The sequence below is a fragment of the Hyaena hyaena genome, unplaced genomic scaffold (assembly GCF_003009895.1).
Source record: "Hyaena hyaena isolate Hyena2069 unplaced genomic scaffold, ASM300989v1 scaffold_712, whole genome shotgun sequence".
NCBI classification, from domain to species: Eukaryota; Metazoa; Chordata; class Mammalia; order Carnivora; family Hyaenidae; genus Hyaena; species Hyaena hyaena.
The window spans coordinates 862,224-887,248 of NW_024081340.1; the positions used below are offsets into that span (position 1 = coordinate 862,224).

The following is a 25,025-nucleotide window of genomic DNA, read 5'->3' on the forward strand; positions in this document are numbered from 1 at the left end:
TTGTACAACTTCTCCAGCAAAAAGCACAACTGTTTCTACTTTGGTAACATTTATCTCTTTGTTAAGAAGACCAATGGCCATTTGATGACACATGATTCACTGGTGAACTTTACAAAAATAGCCTAAAAGGGAGAAGTTGGCCTTTCAGTCAATCAGCAACCAATGAATTAGTTGGAGTGAGATGGTTTAGAGATTTAGTTGCTGCTGGGTTCAACCTGGTTTCCAGTGATGGATGGGGGTGGAGATCCAAGCAGTGAGGAAACAGGAAAATCTAAGGTGAGAAAGAAATAAGTATCTGGGTCAGTGGGGGCAGGACAACTGTAGCATCTTGTTTCCTTGATTAACTACTATTTAAATTAATAATTTAATCCTCAATAGGAGGTCCCAGGAGAGGGTCCTTGCCCACTGAAACAGGACCCTTTCTGAGCAATGAAAGGAGATTCTTCCAATAGGAATGTGATAGTATATTTTGGAGATGATCAAGGAAGGAGACAGACCATACTATGAAAATAATAAATGTCAATATTGTTCAGTGCCCATTACCTCACAATGTATGAGTCAATGTTTGTGCAGACTTCTGAGTTCATAAGGTAAGAGTAAATAGAAATAATTACCATTAAATACCAAGCTTTGCAGTCCTCACCCTAAAGGCTGTATTTACAGAAGCAGTCTTAAGCACCTCTCTGAAGAGCCATTAGCCAAAGTGATGAAAGAGGAAGATCTTTTCTGAGAGCACTATAATTCAACAATCACAGCAATGTCTTAGTGTTGGAAAGAACAGAGAGTAGCACTGGAATAACTGAACTACAGTTCCTTCTTTCCCACCAAAGATACGAAGGATTTATTTATCTTTTTTAAGCCATAGCTTTTTTGTCGATAAAAAAGGGGATAATAATAACATTTGTTCAAGGTTGGTATGAAGACTAAGAAGAGCATATGTAAAATTCCTATCACAATACTAGCATATATTAAAATTAAAATAAATCATAGCTATTACACTGGTGGTCACAGCTAACCCATAAAAAGTCCTTTATTCTAGCTATTTTGTGTTCTGTCTTCTACCTTTTCTTTTATTTAAATTTTTTTTAACTTTTATTACTTTTTGAGAGAAAGAGACAGAGTGTGAGCAGGAGATGAGCAGACAGAGAAGGAGACAGAATTGGAAGCAGGCTCCAGGCTCTGAGCTGTCAGCACAGAGCCCACTGTGGGGCTCCAACTCATGAGTGGTGAGATTATGAACTGAGCTGAAGTCAGATGCTTAACTGATTGAATCTTCCAGGTGTCCCTACTATTTCTTATAAATCCATTAGCTCTGTGCTAGTATTTGACTTTATGCCTCATACTTATTTTTACCTCTCTTCAGATGGTCTCTGACCATCTGAAGAATAAATGGTCTCCACTGTCTGCTTGATTTTTTTCATCCCAGCTTTACTCCTCAGTGTTCTATACTGTATCTCCCCTTGACTCCATGATCTGCATCTAATGGGCAAGTTCCATCCAGTCCCTACAACTAGTTTAGAAGTGGGTAGTCAGGGAATATCCATGAAGACTTTTTGGATAAACTAGGGTATGAGCTATACCTTGAGAACAGGCAAAATTGAAGTTGAAGAGGACTGTATGTTTTCTTTTCAATATTCCATATACACCACCAGGTTCTGTTTTGCATTTCCTGTTATAATCCCATCTTTCCTTACTTCAGCATTTTGGTATAGTATTTCAGTGTTCCAAAAATGGATGACATCATTGTCAGGGACAAAAGAATTGGCTTACTTTTTATTGATAACAAGCTGGGTTGGTTATTTCCTGATGAAATGATAGTACCTTGATTCAGAAATTCCTGTGTTGGTGGGATCATGAGTCCAGTTGCTTTCAAATTGTGATTTGTGAAGCCCTGGAGTAGTTCATGGCTCTTCCTGGGGAATCTAGAAAGGGAAGACAAATCAGGATGCAGGCTGCTTGGCTCCAACCCAAGCATTCCACTTTTATTGCTCCATATTGGATTCTAGATAAGATTTTATTTAGAAAATAAAAAATAATTACATACCTTGAAATGTTAAAATGTAACACTTCCCAGTTACTGCACTTCCCAGTTTTAATATTAAACAAAACCTAATCCTGATGGGCAAGAAGACAAGTAAAGAGGCGAATTCAGAAGGATGATAACTTATGATGGGGATAGAATTTTTTAGAGAATCATAAGGTTCAAATGTAACCCAGGCATTGGGGTTTGGGAAAGGTTTCTTAGAGAAGTAATATCTAAACTGAATTCTGTAAAATGAGTTGAAGTCAGTCAAGCAAAGAGTATGGGAAGCAGGTATCAGGGATATGGAGCGCTGAGTGCAAACCTGGGGGATGGGGAGTAGGGAGAGGATCCAGTGCCTTCTGGGAATTTAAAGTATTTCAGTGAAGATAGTAGGAAGAGGGCATGGGTGGGGGAGTGGTAAGGCATGAGAAGGGGTCATAAAGTGTCTTGCCTGACTAGAAAGGGAGGCCACTAAAGGATTTTAAGAAGGGAGTAATATGATAATATTTGGATTTTAGACATATCATTCTAAATTGAAGTGATGGAAAACCAATTAGGAGGCTGTTTTAATAAGACTGCCAAAGTAGAGCAAAAAAAAAAAAAAAAGAATTAAGAGAAGGGAAATTTTAAGAATGTGGTTATTGATCAAATTGGATGAAGCAGATGAATCTACAAGAAAGAAGGAAGAATTAAGGTTAATGCCTGGGTTCCTAGGTTGGTAATTTTGTTCATTGATTTAAGGAATCCAGAAAGAGGAGCAGCCTTGCTGTCTTCAAAGGTCACCAAAAAATGACCTATACCTGCATATGAACACTTGTAAATGCCAGTCATATAAGGTAAGCTTCCTGAGTCTGCTAGCTCATTCTTTGCGTGATTTAGCTGCCTTATTTCCTTTTGTTTCATTTTGTGGTATCTGCCCATTGACCTTCTTCATATGAAATATGGCATAATGGATGATTTTCCAGATCCAACTATGTTTCATCCTTTAACATAAAACATCTGCATAAATTTGTCTAATGTGAAAGACATATGATACAACTGAGGAAAACATGTTTCAATAATAATTCTGCTCTTTCCTGTCACTAAACGTTTTTTTCTTCTTCTAGTTGGATATCAGAAACCCAAAGGGGTGCCTGGGTGGCTCAGTTGGTCAAGCGTCTGACTTTTGATTTCAGCTTAGGTTACAATCTCACAGATTCATGAGTTAGAGCCCCGCATAGGGCTCCATGATGACAGTTTGGAGCCTGCTTGGGATTCTGCCTCTCTCTCTCTGTCCCTCCCTATTCTCTCTCTCTCTCTCTTTCTCTCTCTCTCTCTGTCTCAGAATAAATAAACTTAAAAAAAAAAAAACCCAAAGAAGACTTTGTATAGTAGGACACATTAGTCTAATTGTCCAAATCTCATATCAGATTTATTGTGCTCCACTATTGACATACTTTCTCTGCAACATACATTCTTTTATATCCAAGAGTGGATGTTAGGGAAACTTAATTTAACCCTAGTCATTGTAGTGAGATCAGATTCAAGAAGGAACTTCTAATGGAATCTGTATTGCCAGGGTGAAACCATACAAGACTACTTTGAATGGATACAGAATAAATCATGACAATCACTAACAGTAGTTATATCCAAATACCGAATATATCTACAGTTCTCAAACCCAAGGAAAGCATGTAATCAAGCAGTAAATAAAGAAGAATCTTAATATAGTTTTGCTTTATTAATTTCTTCCAAAGTTGTATGTTAAGCACTTCCTATGTTCTCATGAAGCTGAGAATCTAATAATTGAGACAGGCCAACACATGAATAACTATGTAATTACAAATTAGAACAAGTGCTCTGAAAGAAATGTCAAATATAATTAAAGAATATAATGGAAGGCTCTGATTGAAGATTGAGGAGGGACCAAGTATCAGTCAAGGTTCAGCCATAGATAGCAGAATCTATGTTAGGTAGCTTAAATTAAAGGTATTCATTGCAGAGTATGAGTGGTTGAGCTACAGCCCCTAGAATGAGCTGCCATAAATGGTCCCCAAAGCCACACCATGGATGGTCCATGAAAAGAGCTACTCCTTCTGCCAGAATCAGAGAGCTGATATTCTTACTGCTGACCTCAGAACCACAGCCGCTAGGCTAAGCTCTGCTTCATAAAAATGGTCGCCTCTAACCTTGCCTTTCTCTCCAGTTAACTCAGTTCTGAATTCAAGCCTTCCATGAGAGCTTCTGTTTGGTAAACATAAATCACATTCAGAACTCAGACAGCAAAGCAATATGAGTAATGCAGTCAGGAGGCCGCAGCAAAAGAGACTGGAAGAGGTAATGAACAGGAGAAGCAAGAGAACTACAAAATCTGCCACAGGTATAAAGGGAAGGCGTTCCCAAAGGAAAGCGAGGCTTGAGGGAAAATGTTGGCCAGGTGAAGAGTGGGAAGAAAGGAATCACTGAGCTCTTTTTCGTGGAGCCTCGGAGGCAGTAGGCAGCCTCAAGATGAAGCTGAACATCTCTTTCCCAGCTACTGGCTGCCAGAAACTCATTGAAGTGGACAATGAACACAAACTTCATACCTTTTATGAGAAGCAAATGGCCACAGAAGTTGCTGCTGACGCTCTAGGGGAAGAATGGAAGAGTTACGTGGTCCGAGTCAGTGGTGGCAATGACATACAAGGCTTCCCCATGAAGCAGGGAGTGGTGACCCATGGCCGTGTCCGCCTACTGCTGAGTAAGGGGCATTCCTGCTACCGACGAAGGAGGACTGAAGAAAGAAAGCGCAAATCTGTCCAGGCTGCATTGTGGATGCCAATCTCAGTGTTCTCAACTCGGTCATCATGAAATAAGGGGAGAAGGATATTCCTGGACTCACTATACTCCTGTGCCTCGTTGCCTGGGGCCCAAAAGAGCTAGCAGAATCCGCAAGCTTTTCAATCCCTCAAAGGAAGATGATGTCCTCCAGTATATTATGAGAAAGCCCCTAAACAGAGAAGGTAAGAAACCTCAAACCAAAGCGCCCAAGATTCAGCGTCTTGTCACTCCACGTGTGCTCCAACGCAAACGTTGGCGCACTGCTTTGAAGAAGCAGGGTACAAAGAAAAACAAGGAAGAGGCTGCAGAATATACTAAGCTTTTGGCCAAGAGAATGAAGGAGGCCAAAGAAAAATGCCAAGAACTGATTGCCAACAGACACGGAGGCTGTCTTCTCTGAGAGCTTCTACCTCAAAGTCTGAGTCCAGTAAAAAATGAGATTCTTCTAAAAGGAACAAATAAATAAGATCAGACATTAAAAAAAAAAAAAAAAAAAAAGAATCACCAAGAAAGATCTGCTTACATGTGGGCCCTGAGGTAAGAAATAGTTGGCCCATCTAGAACTTAAAAGAAGACCAGCGATTCTGGAGGTCAGTGAGTGAGGGGCTCAGTGTTGGGAGGAAGCCATGGAAACTGGCCCAGGCCAGGCCATGCAGGACCTCATACAACATGTTAACAAATTAAATGTTTTAATTTAATGATTTTAATTTTCTTCTAAGTAACATTGGAAGCCATTTAAGGGTGTTAAGGTAAGCATTACTATGATCATATCAATATTTTTAAAGATAACTCTGGCTGCTGTGTGTAGAATGGGTTTTAGACAGTCCAGATTGAAGATGGGGAGGGCTGTTGGGAGGCTCCTGCTGTACACCCCGTGAGTGGGGATGGGAGAAGGAATGAAGTGAAATGAGTCAAAGCATCTCCTGGAGGGAGAGAATCAACAGGGCTTGGAGGAATAAGGAGGAGACAGTGCACTAGGACTTACTATCAATAAGAACTAATGACAGTTGATCCCTGAGCACCACGGTTTGAACCGCACAGGTCACTTACACACAGTTTTTGTTTTTTGGGGTTATTTTCCCCAATAAGTACAGGATGGTTATGTAAATTTATTCTCTCCCCCTTATGATTTTCATAATAACATTTTTTCTAGCTCACTTTATTCTAAGAATACAGTATATAATACATATAACATACAAAATACATGTTAATGAACTGTTTATGATATTGGTAAGGGTTTTACTCAACAGTAGGCTATTAGTGTTATGTTTTGGGAAAGTCAAAAGTTACCCATAGACTTTTGACTGTTCAGGGGGAAGGGGAGGTCAACCCTCCTAACTCCCATCCTGGCATTTAAATGTTAACTGTACAACTATATAATACAGACACATTCTCCTCCCCACAAAATGGTAACTCTTACATCAGTATTGTTAAAGAAAGGTGAAAGTATAAACACAACTCATTCATTAAGAGGTTAAATTTCCAGTATGTGCAATTTATCAGGTGCTATTGACTGTGTGGTCTTGTTTCTTTAGTTCACCCATTGTTATTCTTCTTTGATGTGCTGTGTTTACTATAAATAAAAATTAATTACCATGTTCTACCTAATACCCTTTACACTCAGAAGAAAAACTCTAGGCCTCCAGTTTTAATATGTTCATAGGTTCAAAACTGAATAAACAGTGATTGAAAGAAAGAACAAAGCAGCAGGAGTAAGTGTGAAAGATGAATGAAAATCTGAAGGCCATAGAGAAAATAGCAAGCAATAGAGGAATTGGACAGAAACAAATAAGAAGGATTACATAAAGTGTTAAAAAGGTAGGGATAAGTTGAAGAAAAAAAAAAAACAGCAACGCAGCATTTAAATCAGTATATTTCATACTCCAATGTGGTATTTCTATCCAAGACCCTGTTTGTACATTTTTAACCTGAACAAACATTTCCTATGTTTACACATCTCTTTGTGAGAAAGTGGTACAGATCATTTAGGGCATTGAACAAGGAAATGGGGAGCTAGATATCATACCACAAGATGCCATCTCTAAGGTAAGGAAGGAGAGGAGATTAATATGGAAATGCAGAAGGGCGTTTGGGTGGCTCAGTCAGTTAAGTTTCCGACTTCGACTTCGACTCAGGTTATGATCTCATCGTTTGTGAGTTGAGCCCTGCGTGGTGCTCTGTGCTGACAGCTCAGAGCCTGGAGTCTGCTTTGGATTCTGTATCTCCCTCTCTCTCTGCCCCTCTCCCACTCTCTCTCTCTCTCTCTCTGAAAAACAAATAAACATTAAAAAATGTTTTAAAATATTGAAATGCAGAAAAGAGATGAGACAACTGGAGCAATACAAAAGAGTTCATGGAATAGGAGGAAATTAAAAACCAGTCTAAGTTCCAAATTTATCTCCTGTAGCTTTTTTTTTTTCTTTTCTTAAAATCCTACAATCTAGCTTCTCTCCATTCTAAAACTATTGTAGACTTTGGTCTCAATACAAAGGCCTTTTCATAATTATTTTCTTTCTGTCCCACTTTAAAATTAAGTTATTTAGACATATTCCCTTTTTCCCTAAATTTACATACTTTGTAGTGTTAGTAACTGTAAAAGTAATACATAATATTTGATTTACAAAATCAAATAATACGAAGAGGAAATGAAAATCACTCCAAATTCCACAGTTCAGGGCAAAAACAAAACCAAAAACAAAAACAAAAGACCCTGCACACTGTTAGATGAACCTGTTTCCGGACATTTTTCTTCTCATGGAAATACACTTGAGTTTTAAGTAAATGCACTGTATATACTGTTTTCTGACCTTTGTTTAAATTATTATTTAACAATGTGAGTAAAAGATTTCCCTCATTGATCTTAATGATAGTGTACATTTTCATTTGTTTCTTTCTTTTTTAAAAAAAAAATGAACTATCATTAACATACAATGCTTCGTTAGATCCAGCTGTACAGCATAGCAATTCAACAATTCTGTACATTACTCAGGCCCATCACAAGTGTCCTCTTGATCCCCTTTATCAACTTCACCCATTTCATTTACAGTACGGTAGGTTTTTTTGTTTGTTTGTTTGTTTGTTTTGCTTCTCTTGACAAACATTTCAGTTGTTTCTACTTTCATATTAAACCGTTTCAGAACATAAAGAAAGAAGGAAATCGGAATTCTTTGGTTGAAGATACCAGAACACCGATGTCAAAACTGCCAGAGCACACTCAAGTAAAACCACACATCCTGCTAGTTTATGAGTGTTGACATACTTGCAGGGTTATTTTCTTGGTTTTACTAACATAGTAGTTGGATCGCTAGACTAAAAAGTATATGCTTTACTTTTGGTAAACATTTTAAACATGATGAGAAAAGTTGCTCAAATGGATATTTCAACTAAGAATGTCCCCAGATTTCCAAAATAATGAGTTTTCTTATGTGTTTCACCCTTCAAAATATTCCTTGATGGTTTCATTTAATTACTGATTAGGTGGAATATGTTTCCAAATATTCATTGGTCATTTACACTTTTCCTTTCTGAAATGCCTTTCAACTGCTTTGCTTGTTTTCCTATCATGGTATGTATATTTGTAAGTTTATTAAAAATTTTTTAATGTTTCATTTTTGTTTTTTGAGAGAAGAGAGAGGCACACAGAATACAAAGCAGATTCCAGGCTCTGAGTTGTCAGCACAGAGCCCAACGTGGGGTTTGAACCCATGACCCGTGAGATCATGACCTGAGGTGAAGTTGGCCCCTAAATTTATTTTTAATGTATTTATTAAAATTAGAGGAATTCGCTCTTCTTCTATTATATATGTTGCAAGCATTTTTCCTGGTTGCTGAGGTTATTTTCAAACTCACTCACTGTGTTTCTGCAGGTCAAAAGTTCTCCTTATTTTGTCAAGATCAATTCACCCTTGCTTTTATGTTTTTTGTCTTTTTTCTCTCTCCCACTCTCTCTCCCTCTCTTTCCCTTTCTCTCTGTTTCTCTATCTCTCTCTTTTCTCTTGTGCATGTGCACAATATGCTTGAAAGTTTAGAAGGAACTTCCTCAACATTATACAAATTTTGATTTGTGCATTATCTAATAATTTAATTTTCTACAAACATTTGATCAACCTACGGTTTGTTGGGGATGTTTCATTTTTTCCAACTGGCTCCTCAATTGCTTCACCATCTTTTTTGCATAACTAATCCTTTGCCCCTCCACCTGACTTTAGATGTCATATTTATCACACTACACTCTTACGAGATGTGCTTATTCCATGGTTTCTCTGGTCCTTTCCATTATGTACTTTTCTAGTATATAAATTCAAAACTGATCATGATGAAAAGTCTTTCAGGACATGTTAATAGATGTGCTGGAAAAAAAAGTCTCAGATTTGTTAGTTTATCCATTAGAGTTAAACAAATTTCTCTTATACAGTGTCTCAAAGCTTTTATTGTGTTTTTTGCACTTTATGAACTTTTTCATAAGACATTTTTAATGGAGAAATTCCTAAGTTTATTTGACTATATGTCCCAGAATTAGCCTTCTTGATACACAGTTAAGTTCAACACAGACTTTTAGTTTTATGTATAAATTATATACCATGAGTGTGTGTGTGTGTGCACGCACGTGTGTGTGTGTGAGGTAAAACCCACATAATCCTTTAAGAAAATCAGAAATAGTGAGTTTTACCAAAATACTTCTTGAGAAATCACTAGGGACAATAATATTTCCCCCCCTTAGTCATTAAAATAATCATCATTTACAGGAGTGCTTATGCATAGGAGCACATGCACCCCAATGTTCATAGCAGCACTTTCAACAATAGCTAAATCATGAAAAGAGCCTAAATGTCCATCAACTGATGAATGGATCAACAAGATGTGGTTCATCTATACAATGCAATACTACATGGCAATGAGAAAGAATGAAATCTGGTCATTTGTAGCAATGTGGATGGAACTCGAGGGTGTTATGCTGAGCGAAATAAGTCAGGCAGAGAAAGACAGATACTATATGTTTTCACTTCTACGTGGAACAGGAGAAACTTAGCAGAGGACCAAGGGGGAGGAGAAGGGGAAAAATAGTTGGAGAGAGGGAGGGAGGCAAACCATGAGAGACTCTTGAATACTGAGAACAACCTGAGGGCTGATGGGGGTGGGGGAGAGAAGAAAGGGAGTGATGGTCATGGAGGAGGGCACTTGTTGGGATGAGCACTGGGTGTTATATGGAAATCAACTTGACAATAAACTATGAAAGAAAAAAATAAAGAAAAAATAAAATAATCATCATTTATAACATTCTTGGGAGGAATCTTTATGGTCATGAATTTATAAGACATCCATGTTTTCTTGGATTCTAATTGCTAACATTTTATTTGGGATACTCATGTGAATATTTATAAATGGGGCTAGACTGAAATTGCACGTTTATGTTCCATTGAAAAATATTGCTTTTGAGTTTTACTGAATTCATTTAAAACATTATGAAGTTCACTTTCTTTCCTTATGCTCTGGAATAGTATAAATCATCTCGAAGTTATTTGTTGCTTGGAGACATTAAAGAAAGTTATTCTATAAATTTCTCCTTTTTCCTCTTGTCTCAAATTTCATATTTTATATTTTCCTAGAAATGTATATGTTTAGACCAAATTTTCTCACTCATTATAGTATTGTGTATAGTGTATGTTTTCATTTGTTAATATGTTTTCTAATACAGTATAACTTTGTTTGTTTATTTTAATTCTATCTCAAAATTCATGTATTTTTGGCATTTCAAATAAACTACCCTTGGATTTATCATTTTATTCATTTTAGGTCTTTCTTTCTGGTATGGTTACTTCCCTACCATGTTTTTCTTGTATCTATTTTGTTGGGCATTTTCTATTTTGAGGGTTGAGTACTGATTGATTTTTTTTCTTATTTAGTAATGAAAAAGTTTAAGGGTATCAGTTTTCCTGGACACATCTTTGGATTCATTATATGTATTATGTAGATTTTTTACAATATCTTTTTCTTTTTACATTGTGATTCTGTGCTCCTTTTTGACCCAAGAATTATTTTCTAAATCATACTTTTAAATTTCTAATTGTTTGACTACTCATTTTAATTCTATTTGAATTTCCTAGTTTATTTCTAATTTTATTGTACTGTGGTGAAATTGGTCTCTACTATTTCCATATGTTAGAATTTGTTGACATTTCCTTTCATGCCTAATAGATAAATAATTTATGTAAAAGTCTCATGAGCCTTTGAAAAGAAGATATATTCTCTTTTAAAATGGTATAAGGTTAAATACGTATTTCTGTTACTCAGAACCTGGTCTTAAAATTTTTTACCTTTTTTTTTCTTCATCAGTGAAAAATTAAAGTAAGTGTTTTAAAGTTTGTCTGTTGGTGTGTGTCTTTGTTTCTCATTTTTATGTTGTTATTTTTTATTTTATATACCCCATTTAGATTTTCTTCCATTCTTCTTTCTATAAATGAATGGTAAGACCACAAACCCAGTTACTCAAACCAAAAATTAAGAATTTCCTCATTCAATTCAATAGTAGGTCTTGTTAAGTCTACCTCCATATAAATTGCAAATCCATCCACTTCCCATTCTCTCTACTATCACTACGCTAGTCCAAGCCAGTTAACTCTTGCATAGATCACTGAAATCAACCCTCCAGTAAGCTTCTGATTCCATTCTTGAATCTCACATGGAAGTCAGGATGAACTTCCCTGCTCCTCTGCTTAAAACCTCCCAACAGCATCCCATCCAAACTCCACTTAGAATAAATGCACACTTTGCTCACAAAGTATATAGACTTGCCTTGAGCCTGTCTCTCAGTGACCTTATTCTTCCCTTTCCCCAGCACCCTCTAGCCACACTGGCCTTCACTCTCTTCCTCAGATAAGACAAGCTCATTCACATAATTAGAGTACGTGTACTATCCCTACTTTCCAAAATGTTCCTCTTCCGATTTTGTGCATTGTGGTTTCCTTCTTGTTATTCAGACCTTAGCTGAAATTAGCAATGTCTCAGAAATCTCTGATCTGATAGATACTTATTATATCACCCTACTTTACTTCTCTCTACAACATTCACTATTGATCATTTTATCTGGAGATATTTATTTATTAATATCTTTCTGTACTCCATTAGAAGCTTTTTGAGAGTAGGAATATTGACTCCCCTTTTAAATTGTCTAGTAACAGAAAAGTGTTGGCACACAGTAGACAGTCAGAATTTTTGGAAGAGATGAAAGAATTAATTCTGTGCAAAAGGTATAAGGCAATTATACTTTCATGTGGATTATAATGGTAACAAAAATAACTGTCCATTTTAATGCTTTTTGTCTTGAATTCAAGTTTATCTGATTTTAGCATGACATATGCTTCCATCCATGATAGAATAACAGGAATGGGGACTGATATCCCACATTGTACAATTGTAAAACCATACTAAATATGTGAAGCAATAGTTTTTAGACATCGAACAACAAACAACACAGGTTAGTGATTTGTAAGAGAAGGAAAACAAGTGAATTTAGACCTATGTGTGCTCCAGTTTATAGCAAGTTTCTGGATGGTACCAGAAAGAAGACAAACCCAGAGCCCAGCAGTCTTGTTGGGTTGAAGAAACAGAGTTTGCAGCTCATGAAAGCCAAGATGAATAGAATGTTCACAGCAAAGAACCAGAAGGAGGAAGATGCACAGAGACTGTCTGGGAGATTTGCTGACGGATCACTCAAGTTTTTGGCTCAGTGTTGGTATGCACCTGTGTGTGAGAAAACAGCCCAAGACTTAGGAAAGACCCACTGGAAAGGAATAAGGAGAAAAATCCCCAGAGCTCACACAGGGCCAAACATAATTGGTGCTCCTGCCAGCCAAGTAGAACGGCCTCCTCGTACACAGAGCATCTGTCAGTCCCATTGAAAGCATTGCCTCAGCGGCCAAATTAGCCCTAGACTAAAAACTGTCCAGGGCCTGCTCTAACAAACTTTAAAAGCAAGATATGAAAGGATTGATGGTTTCCAAATAACTTACTGAGTCCGAGAAAAAATCCCCCATCCCCAAAAAGAGAGATATTCAGCATAGGAGGCAGAAAGGAACCCAATATCCAGCATACAGTCAAAACTTAACATGCATGCAAAGAGTTAAGAAAATATGCTCCATAATTAGAAGGGAGGAAGTCAACAGAACGAATCCTAAAATGCCATAAGTAATAACATTAAATAAGAGCATGAAAACATATTTTTTTAACACTTTTTTACAAATAATTTATTGTCAAATTGGTTTCCATATATAACACCCAGGGCTCATCCCCACAAGTGCCCTCCTCCATGCCCATCCCCCCTCCCCCCCACATCCATCAGTCCTCAGTTTTTGTCACCATTCAAGAGTCTCTCATGGTTTGCCTCTCTTCCTTTCCCCCACCATTTCCACCCTTCTTCTCCCCCTTGGTCCTCCGTTAAGTTCCTCCTAATCCTCCTATACGTGCACACATATGATATTTGTCCTTCTCTGCCTGACTTATTTCGCTCAGCATAACACCCTCAAGGTCCATCCATGTTGCTACACATGGCCAGATTTCATTGTTTCTCATTGCCATGTAGTATTCCATGGTATAGATAAACCACATCTTCTTGATCCATTCGTCTGTGGATGGACACTTAGGCTCTTTCCATGTTTTAGCTATTGTGGAGAGTGCTGCTATGAACATTGGGGTCCATGTGCTCCTATACATCAGCATTTCTGTATCCTTTGGGTAAATTCCTAGCAGTGCTATTGCTGGGTCCTAGGGGAGTTCTATTGTTAGTTTCCTGAGGAACCTCCACACTGTTTTCCAGAGGGGCTGTACCAGTTTACATTCCCACCAACAGTGTAGGAGGGTGCCTGTTTCTCCACATCCTCACCAGCATCTAGAGTTCTCTGATTTGCTCATTTTAGCCACTCTGACCGGCGTGAGGTGGTATCTCAGTGTGGTTTTGATTTGTATTTCCCTGATGAGGAGGGATGCTGAGCATCGTTTCATGTGTCTGTTGGCCATCTGGATATCCTCTTTGGAGAAGTGTCTGTTCATATCTTCTGCCCATTTCTTCACTGGGTTGTTGGTTTTTCAGGTGTGGAGTTTGGTGAGTTCCTTATAGATTTTGGATATTAATCCTTTATCTGATATGTCATTTGCAACCATCTTTTCCCATTCCGTTGGTTGCCTATTAGTTTTGTGGATTGTTTCCTTGGCTGTGCAGAAGCTTTTAATCTTGATGAGGTCCCAATCATTTATTTTTGCTCTTGATTCCCTTGCTTTTGGGGATGTGTCAAGTAAGAAGTTGCTGCGGTGGAGGTCAAGGAGGTTGTTTCCTGCTTTCTCCTCTAGGGTGTTGATAGTTTCCTGTCTCACGTTCAGGTCCTTTATCCATTTTGAGTTGATTTTTGTGCATGGTGTGAGAAAATGATCTAGTTTCATTCTTCTGCATGAAAATATATTTTTTAAATACCCCATATGTTCAAAAAGGTAGAGAAAAACATGAACATGATGCGGAGAAGAATGAGAGATATAAAAAATATTCAAATCAGGGGAGTCAGTTGAGTGTTCAACTTCGGCTCAGGTCATGATCTCACTGTCTGTGAGTTCGAGCCCCGCGTTGGGCTCTGTGCTGACAGCTCAGAGCCTGGAGCCTGCTTTGGATTCTGTGTCTTCCTCTCTCTCCATGGCCATCCCCTGCTTGCACTCTATCTCTCTTGCTCTCAAAAATAAATAAAACATTAAAAAAAAGAAACTGCTAAAGAAGAGTGGGGGAACTTTCAGACAAGGTGATCGAAACTACCAAAATGAAATGGAGGAAAGAAAGACAACAAAAGTTAGAACTTCAATGAAGTATGAGTCTATATTATACAGCCTAACATGCATGTTTTCAGTCCTGGAGGAAAGGGGGGAACAGACTTTAATAATTGATGAAATAATAAAAAATTCCCAAATTTGATGAAAACTGCACACCCAAGAATCAAGAAGCTCAATGAGTCCCAGGAAGGGTTGGCGTAACTCAAGTGGTTATTTCACATGTGGTTGCTTCAATGAGTCCCAGGAAGAAGATATGTGAAGAAAATTATGTCAAGGGCACATCATAAGTAAATTGTTGAATTTAGCATCTTCCTGCTAGTTTTCTGTTAATTTTCTTTGGACCATTCTTTTATTTTCAAACTTTCTGAAACACGTGTTTTCAGTATCTTCTTTGTGGCTTACACATCATTCTTAGCTTTTTGAATAAGAATCATTTTCTCCTAAAAGACTACTTAAAAAACATTTTTAACTTTTATTCATTTTTGAGAGGCAGACGGAGACAGAGCATGAGTCAGAGAGGGCCAGAGAGAGATGAAGAGACATAGAATCTGAAGCAGGCTCCAGGCTCTGACTATCAGCACAGAGCCCAATCCAGGACTCAAACTCATAAGCCATAAGACCATGACCTGAGAGCCAAAGTCAGATGCTTAAGTAACTGAGCTACCCAGGCGCCCCCACCTAGAGACTATTTTATTTGTAATCATTACTGAACAGTCATATTTTTTTAAGTTTTATTTATTTATTTTGGGAGAGCACGTGCACATATGCACACAAGCTGGGGAGGGGCAGAAAAAGAGGGGGAGAGAGAAAATTCCAAGCAGGCTCCACACTGTCAGCACAGAACACAACATGGGGCTTGGGGCTCGATCTCACAAACTGTGAGATCGTGACCTGAGCCAAAATCAAGAGTCAGATACTTAACCAACTGAGTCACCCAGGTTCCCCTGAATAATTGTATTTGGTTTCTCATCCTCCATCTTACTTTCATTTCTTTCCTTTTCTGTAGTTTGCTATTTAATCTATGTTTGCTTTTCTATACCCCGTGACTGTATCATTGACATCCTCAACAAGTTCCCTCCATAATGCCCATCACCTATTTAGTCCATCACCCCACCCAACACCCCTCAAGCAACCTTCAGTTTGTTCTCTGTACTTAAGAATCTCTTATGATTTGTTTTCATCTCTGTTTTTACCTTATTTTTGCTTCCCTTCCCCTGTGTTTATCTGTTTTGTTTCTTAAATTCCACATATGAGTGAAATCATATGATCTTTATCTTTGACTGACTTATTTCGCTTAGCACAGTACACTCTAGTTCCATCCACATTGTTGTAAATGGCAAGATTTCATTCTTTTTGATCACTGAGTAATATTCATATGGACTTTTTGAATTATTGAGTATTTTTCTAAGCTTTGACATATGAAAAACTTGATTAAATTTTTAATTCTCGGTTCACAATTTTATATTCAATACTTTTTAATAATATTGCTCTACTGCTTTCTTTCATCCAAAATTGCTAATGAGAAGTCCGATGTAAACTTATTTATTTGCCTGCATAATGAATAATCTTTTCAAATAACTGAAGATCACTAATTCACCAAGATAACCTTTCCCCCCTTTTGTCCATTATTCTATGGTCAATACCTCTGGCAGTACCTGCTTTAGAAGGGGCTCAATAAGGATTTGATTTTTAAAAATTATCATCGCAGAAGGTAGGAGTATGGATGTTGAGGTCGGAGATGGTTAGGAGGCTTAAATTGGCAACGTTGTAGCTTTGTGTCTTTGGGCAAGTAATATAAATTCAGGTAATAGTAATACCTATCTCACTGTGGGGATTAAAAGACATAATATAGTTAAGGTGTTTAGCACATGACTCTGCTGGTTACTCCAGCTTGGTCCTCTCACTTGGCTTGATAGTAACACTATCTTTTTTTGGTCTCTCTGTCTCTATCTCATCTCTTTCTCTTCTTCATGGGCAATGAAACTTTCTAAATTAAAGGGTGATGCTGTTTCATTAAAGTCGTTTTATTCTACTATTTCTTTGAAAACTTCTTTCTATTCTGTTTTTCAGAAAATCAACTATCCATATATTGGATTCTAATATCTATTTTACGATTCTCATTTAAGAAATTTTTCCTTGGAATTAAAAAAAATTAACCTTTATTTATGCTTGAGAGACAGAAAGAGACAGAGCACAAGCAGGGGAGGCAAAGAGAGAGGAGACACAGAATCCGAAGCAGGCGTCAGGCTCTGAGTAAGCTCTCAGCATAGGGCCCAACAGGGGCTCAAATCCACAAACTGTGAGACCATGAGCTGAGCCAAAATCAGATGCTCAATAGACTGAGCCACCCAGGTACCACTTCCTTGGAATTTTTTAAAGTAAGTTCTCAAGTATGTTACTGATCCTGTTTTTCAGATAGCTAATATGTGTTCTAGCTTAAATTTTATCCTCATATTTTGCACAAACATTGATTTTCTGCATATTTATTTTCTTAGTACTGTTATTTTTAGTTAATATTTCAATTAATCATTCTATATCAAAAAATTTTTTAATTTCTTTTAATGCTTATTTATTTTTGAGAGAGAGACAAAAATGTGAGCAGGAGAGGGGCAGACAGAGAGGAAGATACAGAATTCTAGTGGGCTCCAGGCTCTGAGCTAGCTGTCAGAGCCCAACATGGGACTCGAACTCACGAATCATCAGATCATGACCTGAGCTAAAGTGGGACACGTAACCAACTGAGCCACCCAGGTACCCCATATCAAAATTTTTAATAGCCTGCATCAAAAAGTTCCACATGTTCTTACATTTTCTCATGATGCAAAACTATTATTGTCTAAAGTTGTCTTAGGGAATGTGATATAGATTTTAGACAGTTTATTTTTATTAGTTGCTGTATCAGTTTTCTGTCATACTTTGAGACCTTCTGCCCTCAACAGTAGCAATAACAGTTGCCACTATTCTTATTGCGGTACTGATTACTACTGCTAAGACCGTTACTAATACCATTCCTATCAACAGCCACCATTCCTATCAACAGCCACCAGAAGTTCATCCTTTCTCATTATTACTTTTTTCTAGGCCTGGTATCATTCAAAATACTATCAGGAAACAGAACTCAGTTCAGAAGATTGAAGAAACTTTCACGTAAGTAAACCTTACAGCGTTGTGGTTGAGATTAAAGAAACCAGTAAGGGATGTTGAGGAGCCCAGAGATCAGCAACAGTGGGCAAATTTTACCACTCTGTAGGCCTCAAAACATGGGAGGAGAACATAGTGTTACTATCGAGCCAAGTGGGGGGACCAAGCTGGAGTAACCAGCAGAGTCATGTGCTAAACACCTTCACCGTATTATGTCTTTTAATCCCCACAGTGAGATAGGTGTTACTATTACCTGAATTTATATTACTTGCCCAAAGACACAAAGCTACAACGTTGCCAATTTAAGCCTCCTAACCATCTCCGACCTCAACATCCATACTCCTACCTTCTGCGATGATAATTTTTAAAAATCAAATCCTTATTGAGCCCCTTCTAAAGCAGGTACTGCCAGAGGTATTGACCATAGAATAATGGACAAAAACAACATGATCCTTTCTGTCATATAATTTTCTTACCTTTGGCGAGGGCAGATCTACTCTTCTGCTATTTTCCCTAAACGAGTGTGGGAGACCTCTCCCTGACCCCCTTTAGACCTTACTCATCATGAACAACATGGAGGTTGGAGTGTTGTTGGCATATGTGCATTCATTTTCCTGAGAACCAAAGGAAGGGAGGTGGTGACTTAGGTAGAAGAGATTTTTCTGCTGTTTCTCTCAAAATGTGTTGGAGTTCAGTTTCCATCTCCAGTAAGCCTGGTTGAGGACCCAGCTGGTACCACAAGAGCACATATGGTGTTGCTGGGAAGTGGTGTGTTTTCCTGCCTCAGTGTGTTCACTGTGGATGAAAAGTCAACCAGAATGACATTCTATGCTTCTGATTTTAGGTCCTTGAATATTTGGTCATTTGTTGTCTGTGGTTTGTTTCACAATAGACCTGCTTCCAGATAGTAGCCCATCAAGTAAGAAGCTGCTTAGCTTAGAGCTTTTCTTCCATGTGGTTCGGTTCTTTTCCACAGTTTATTCGTGTGTATAGCCCATGCCTCTCTAGCTGGTGGATAGTATTGGAAGCTTTCCTACTTGTTTGCTTATTTCTGCAACACCTGAATTTCACTTTCTGCAACACCTTAATGACATTTGCTGCACTGTGTTGACAAATTAGTGTTTTGTATAATTGGATTGAACTTGTGTTTTGATAATAACTGTTCAATTTGGTGTTTTGTTTTGTTTTGTTTTGTTTTTCTGAGATAGAGAGAGAGAGAGCGTGAGCAGGGGAGGGTGAGAGAAAGAGAGAGATACAGAATCTGAAACAGACTTCAGGCTCTGTGCTGGCAGTCAGTACAGAGCCCGACGCAGGTCTTGAACCCACCAACCGCGAGATCATGACCTGAGCCGAAGTCGGACGCTTAACCTACTGAGCCACCCAGGTGTCCCATTAAGTGTTTGATTTGTAGTATGAGGTTAAGACCTTTTTAAAAGTCAATATAGATAATTTGTATTGCTCCTTTTTTAGTTCTTTTGGTTAGCTTTACTGCTAGGAGTGAGGAGAACTCTTGTGAATGTGCCCTTTGCCTACAAATTCTCCATACTTATTTGAAAAAATACATGCTTCAGAGAGAATTTGGCTATAGCAGATAAAAGAAGATCATGTTTCTCTAACAGGTGACTAAATGAAGAAAAAATAAGGAAGTTAAGCAAAAGGGTTAGTTTGAAATGAAAATAGGATGTTAAAACAAAAATCTGCATAGAGTTGCAAATATGGCCTTGCACTCAAACTCCAGCAGTGGCTTCAGTGAATACTGGGATAAATAGAGCACACTGAGGGAGGAGTAGAAACCTTGGTAAATAATTACAGAGGAGGAAAAAGAGCTGGATTCAGCAAAGGAGACAGAAAGATAACTGATGGAGGATTGCACATGGTGCATTTCCTTTTATGTGTTTTTTATTGGGTTTAATGTCAAGAAATTCTTTATCTCAGGTTACAGATTTTTCCTTCTATCACTGATGTTTTTTCATTCTCTACTTTGTATGTGCTTTATCTTTCCCAATTAATTTAGACACATTTCCATTATTAAGATAACCTATAAATAAGGTAGCAATTCCAACTGTATATCCTTATCAGAGAAAACCTAGGTACTGTGCGGTAGAACCTCCATCATGACATGAATGTTAACAAATCCTTTTCATAGGAAGTGTCCTTTTTATAGACAGATTCATGCTCAGTGATGAGTCCATGAGCCTGACTCCTAAATTAAAAGGCATTTTCATGCTATTTTTCATTTGATCATGAGATACCTTTCATGCTGTTAATTCTCCTTTGGTAGCAATAGTTACGGCCAAGGTCTGCCGGTCACAGATGTACTCCTCTGCTATCAGACCCCTCTATTCATTTATTCAACATACCTTAATGAAGCCTCTCTAACATCACTTGCCATGTGCTGGAAACAGTTCAAAAATAATACCTGAGAAGCAAAACAAAACAAACAAAAATAATACCTGAGAATCTCTGTCTTCAAGATTACTGTTAATGGATTACTAATAGTCATTAGGATCGATTTTTTAATTGCTTTCTTTTTATTAAAGTCTTTTGGTACATCCAGAACCTATATACCAATGTAGAAATAATCATTATTTTCAATGGGAAAATCTAACCAACTTATTCAAAGGGGAAAGGAAACATGTATTTAGGAATAAAGGAAGCTGAACTCTACCTAATTTTTCCCATTGAAGGTTTCTCCAAAGCTACGTTTGGCTTTAACAGAGTTATCTTTGAAGAATAACAGCTTTGGGTCAGTGTGCTCTTCAGTGGGTGAGAATAATTTTCAAAAATTATAATTAATGATTATTAAGTGAGTCAATAATATAGACCCTCCTTTTGCCCAGCATGTGGCTAGGTAAGAGAGAATTTTTAGAGTAATTATGACATAAAATGAGAACCAGAAGTAACATACAAAATAAGTTTAAATAGACTACATAGTATTTGGTAGTTTACAGAACACTAACTTATTTGATTATATACTATTCTCTCTTTTGAACGGACATAAATATCGTAGAGCAGACAATCAGGACTAATAGAACAGAACAGAGGAAAACATTATGGAAGACAAGGAAGGGAGAAACCGATGAGGACTGGAATAGTAGGCAATGTACTCTTTTTACATCCTGTTTTCCTAACTTGTCCTAGAGATGCTTCAATACTCATTCTTTAACTCAGTTGTAGTGTAGATTTGAATGAACAATCAAGAAGGGAAAAGACATTTTTAAAGTCAGGTGAATAGGAAACAAAATAAAATTTCTATCAAAATCACCGTTGAAAAGAATACAAAGAGAAGTGAATATGTGATATTTCTTTTACAACCACTTCCTCATTTTTACTAAACCCACTGCCTGGATTCCTTTGTGCACTAAACATGTTGTGGGCCAAGTCTAATTTCTCATGAATGTTGTGTTCTGGTCATAACTCCTGCCAGAAATTGGAGAAGTATTGTTCAGATCAACCTGGACAACAATTACGTGCTCTGTGCACATGTTTAACTAAACCAGTGATCAGAAATGACACTTTGCTGCAAAACGGCAAAGTTGGAAAGGGTGAGTGAACATTCCCTCAGTCTTTTTAATCCTCTTTGGGCCAAACAAAATAACTAAATACACATGCATAGACAGCTGAAGGGCTTTTAAATGCCTTTAAATGTTTTTGTATGTTTTTAAAATTTTTCCAAGGCAGCTTGAACAAACCATTGCATCATAATGGCAATGGTGATAGTGACTAAAATGCCAAGGTACCTGTACTCATGACAGGTTTCTCCCAAGCCTCTCTTTATACTTTTCCTGTCTCTCCCTTAATATGGTACCCTGCAGGCCTCATGTGTGCAGGTAACTGATGAAGGTCAAAGGAGATCACCATGGGGGGATAAGAGAAAGAGAAAGGGAAGCTTACCATTTCTCACTTTGTGTGTGTAGAAACACTTTCTACTTCTTCAGTCAAGGGGGGATAGGGATCAGTGTCTGCCCTCTTATTAGAACTTGATCCTGACATGTGATTTAGACAAGTCAGGCAATGGAGTTTATTTTTTGAGCAGATATATGTTTCTTTTTTACATGCATATACACAACACGAGTACATTTCAAACTTAAAATTAGCATATAAACTGGGCACAATAGTCTTATGGCACCCTACTTGGAAAACACAACCAACATAAAATAACCAGAGAATAAATACAAGATTGTGTGATAAGTAACTGCCAAATTGTGAATTAAAAGCAACAAGTAACCAATAATACTGCATTTATTTTCTCTCCTACGTAAATACATACTTTAAAAAAACATTTTTATTAGTATAACTATGCTACTCTCAGATTTATTACTACCTTCCAATATGAAAACCATCCAAATTTCAACATACAGGATTCAGCTGCAACAGCTGTACCACTAAAAAAAATATAGCAAATACAAACCTAAGATGAACATACTTGGCTAAACAGCATTTTTCTTCATTACTGGCTTTTGGTTGCTGTTATTTTGGCTAATTTGATTTGGACAATTCACATCCAACATCTCAAAATTTCTAACCCTTTTTCAGTGTCTCTGAGAGGAAATAGTAAAGGCAAGAAGTAATTTAAGACCATTAAAATAATAAAAGCAAAGAAATTCTGCAGGGGAAATAAAACTTTTTATAAATCAAGAGTAGAAGGCAAAAGGCAAGAAGGCATAGAGACACCAGCAAGACAAATTTGAAGTAGAGGAAAGAATAATAAAAAGTATCATGTTGTTACAAAAATAAATAAAATACAATAAAGGGCATAAAGAAATCAAAAGGAAAGGAAGAAATTCAAGAAAAAGATATTCTCTGTGGTCAAGAGAGAGTTGTACAGGAGATAGAAGATGTGGGTTTCACCTCACTCACTGCTAACTGGTTCTGTGACTTTGGGCAGGATATTGAATATTCCTGGGTTTTACTTCCAACTTTGTAATATCACTTTTTCTCTGAAGAATAAGATCTCTTCAGTTTCTCGAATTCCTTAAGAGAAGACATTTTTGCATCTCTCTGTTTCTTCTTTTACTATTATTTATACCAAAAAATTAAAAATAATGAACTTGCTACATTAGATTGACTGAAAACAGCAAAGTACTAACTTAATACTGTGTGTTTTGACACATGAAAAGATGCTCAACATCACTCATCATCAGGGAAATGCAAATCAAAACTAGAATTATATACCATCTCACTCCTGTCAGAATGGCTAAAATCAGAAACATAGGAAACAAAAAGTGTTGGCAAGAATGTGGAGAAAAAGCAACACTCATGCACTGTTGGTGAGAATACAAACTGTGCAGCTATGATGGAACAAAGTGTGGAGTTTCCCCCAAAAAATTAAACATGGAAGTGCCCTATGATCTAGCAATCACACTACTGGGTATTTACCCAAAGAATATGAAAACACTAATACAAGAAGATATATTCACCCCTATGTTTATTACAGCATTATTTACAATAGCCAGAGTATGGAAGTAACCCCAGTGTCTCATCAAAAGACGAATGGATAAAGAAGTGGTGTTTATATACAAAGAAATATTACTCAGTCATAAAAAAGAATGAAATCTTGACATTCACAGCAACATGGATGGAGCTAGAGGGTATAATCCTACTTCAATTAGTCAACCAGAGAAAGACAAATCCCATATGATCTCATTCATAAGGGAATTTAAGAAAAAAAAACAGATGAACAAGAAAAAAAGGGACAAACAAAAAAATGGGCTCTTAACTATAGAGAACAAACTCATGGTTATAAGAGGGGAGGTGGGGGGGTATGGATTAAATAGGTGAAGAGGATTAAAAGTACACTTATTGTGATGAGCACTCAGTAACGTATGGAATTGTTGAATCACTGAAACTAATTTAACACTGTATGTTAATTATACTGGAAACTTAAAAACCTCTAAAAAAATACTGCCTATTTTTTTTTAAATAGTTCACAGTAGGGTACGTAAATGAGTCTTTGTTTCTCTAGGTCTAATTTCCTGTAACTATTTACAACTCCCCTGAGTGTATGTGACACACTGATACAGTGGTACACTGAGAATGCCTGACTGGACACTATCCCAGAAATACTAACCATTTCTTTAATGCTCTCTGACTAAAATGAAAGCAAGAAAAGAGAGTGAGATGAATTTGTCTGTGGTAACTGAAGGTCAAATACAGACTGAGGGCTGAGCTTATACAAGGACAAAAGAAATTATCAAGGCATTTCTATGGTTTATAAATGTACTGTTTCTACTTTGCTTTTAAGTATTTCACTTAGTGTTTTCATTTTGACTATAATTCATGACCAAAATGAGGGAATCCTTACTAGAGTGCCAATATATGCAAGAGTTCAATAAATATGAGCTTATTATTATTAACTTAAAAGTGTGTTTGTACTTCATAGCTTTTACTTTTAAACTAAAAAGATGATTTGGCAAAGATACATTCCTGCATTAGTAGTAAAGGTAGAAACCATTAAAATAATAAGAAAACAGAATTAGGAAAAGGAAGGACACTTGGCTATATAAATTACTACGAAAAGAAATTTTTTGCCACTATTTGTCTGACTTTCACTCTGTCAATAACTAATGTAAACACACACACACACACACACACACACACACTTACTTTAGAAAGTCATGTCCACAGAAGGAAGGAATAATTTAAAAAATTCATGATTAGAATTTCATTTATCACAAAAGGAAATCTTTTTTGAGACTACATTCTTTGTCAGCATATGTTAAAAAAAAGATATTTTATGTTTTTGTTGAGAGGGCCATTTTTCACCCCCATTATATCCAGAAAAAAATGGCAGGGCTTTCTCGTGAACAAAAGGCAGATATCTGACAAGATTTAGCTTTAGAAACAACTACAGAAAGCAGGAAGCCCCTTCAATGTGTAGAAGTTTCTTCTATCACAAGAAGGAGCTGGCAAAGTGAGCATCACAACTTATAAGAAAAATCTTACTCTGAGGCTCCTGGGTCGCTTAGTCAGTTGAACATCCGACTTTCGCTTAGGTCATGATCTTGAGGTTCGTGGGTTCGAGCTCCGCATCGGGCTCTGTTCTGACTGCCAGCTCAGAACCTGGAGCCTGTTTCGGTCTGTGACTCCCTGTCTCTCTGACCCTCCCCTGCTCACGCTGTCTCTCTCTCTCTCTCCTAGAAACAAAAAAAAAATGAAAAGAAAAGAAAAATCTTACTCTGACTGGGAAAAGGGGATTGTCACAGTTTAGGATGATTGAGAAACACTAAGTGTTTTGATCTTTATTCATAAATTT

General features: G+C 37.2%; 1 pseudogene; it reads left to right on the top strand.

Moving 5' to 3' along the window:
- The first annotated feature begins 4,489 nt into the window (after positions 1–4,489).
- On the top strand, positions 4,490–5,260 carry LOC120220568 (annotated as a pseudogene).
- The last annotated feature ends 19,765 nt before the right edge of the window (positions 5,261–25,025 follow it).